Source organism: Eleginops maclovinus, chromosome 4 (assembly GCF_036324505.1).
Source record: "Eleginops maclovinus isolate JMC-PN-2008 ecotype Puerto Natales chromosome 4, JC_Emac_rtc_rv5, whole genome shotgun sequence".
Lineage (NCBI taxonomy): Eukaryota > Metazoa > Chordata > Actinopteri > Perciformes > Eleginopidae > Eleginops > Eleginops maclovinus.
Window position 1 is genome coordinate 3344948 of NC_086352.1, and position 1834 is coordinate 3346781.

Below are 1834 nucleotides of genomic sequence, written 5' to 3' on the forward strand. Positions count from 1 at the left end.
TCAATAAACACAACCATCAGGTGAAATACACACCCCCGACAAAAACCATCAATAAACAACAACGACACAAGTGAAAACACCTCTGACAACAACAACATCAAAAACAACAACACATCAAGGAATACACACTCTGACAAAAAACACAATAAACAACAAACAAAGTGAAATCCCAAAAATCTGACAACAACATAAAAAACAACAACACACGGGTAAACACACTCGCCAACACAATAAACAACAACCTCTGAAATACACACCCGAAAACAACAAAAAAAACAAACAACGCATCAGAGGGAAATACACACTCTACAAAAACACAATAAACAACAACAAACATCAAGTGAAAAATAAAACACTCGACAACAAAACAAAAAAAAAAACGACATCAATGAAACACACCGACAACAACATCAAAAAACAACAACACATCAGGGGAGAATACACCTCTACAAAACATCAAAAAACAACAACGACATCAAGTGAAATACCCACTCTGACAACAACTCAATAAACAACAAAAACACAGAGGAGAATAAACACTCGAAAAACAACATCAATAAACAACAACGACATCAAAGTAAATACACACTCTGACAACAACATCAAAAACAACAACAACAAAGTGAGAATACACACTCGCAACAACACAAAAACAAAAACAACATCAATAGAATACACACCTACAAAAACATCAATAAACAACAACAACACAGAGTGAATACACACTTGACAACAACACAATAAAAAACAACACATCAAGTGAAATACACCCCTGAAAACAACATCAATAAACAACAACACATCAAGTGAGAATACCCTCTACAAAAACAAAATAAACACAAAAACATCAATGGAATACACACTCGACAAAAACCATCAATAAACAACAACGCCATCAAGTGAAAACACCCTGACAACAACAACATAAACAACAACACATCAGAGGAGAATACACATCTGAAACAACAACATCAATAAACAACAAACCCATCAGAGTGAAAATCACACTCTGACAACAACACATAAACAAAAACAACATCAAGTGAGAATACACACCTGACAACAACATCAAAAACAACAACGACATCAGGTGAGAATACCACCTGACAACAACAACATCAAAAAACAACACGACATCAATGAGAAACACACCCCCAACAAAAACAAAAAACAACAACACATAGAGGAGAATACACCCTCTGAAAACAACATCAATAAAACAACAACATCAAGTAAAAATACCCCTCTGAAACAACAACATAAATAAACAACAACAACATCAGAGTGGAATACACACCCCGACAAAAACATAATAAACAACAACAACATCAGAGTGAAAATACACCCCTCTACAACAAAAAATCAATAAAAAACAACAAACAAGTGGAATACACACTCTACAACAACAACAAATAAACAACAACAACACAAGTGAAATAAACACTCTGACAAACAAAAACAATAAACAAAAACAACACAAGTAGAACCACTCGAAACAACATCAAAAACAACAACAACATCAGATGAAAAAACACACCTACAAAAAAAAAATCAATAAACAACAACACATCAAGTGAGAAAACACACTCTGACAACAACACAATAAACAACAACAAACATCAGAGTGAAAATACACACTGACAAAAACAAATAAACAACAACAACATCAAGTGAATACACACTCGAAAACAAAAAACCAATAAACAACAAAAACATCAGTAGAAACACACTCTGACAACCAACATAATAAAAACAAAAACCTCAATAAACAACAACATCAGGAAATACACACTCTACAACAAAAAAACCAAAAAAAACAACAACTCAGAGGAGA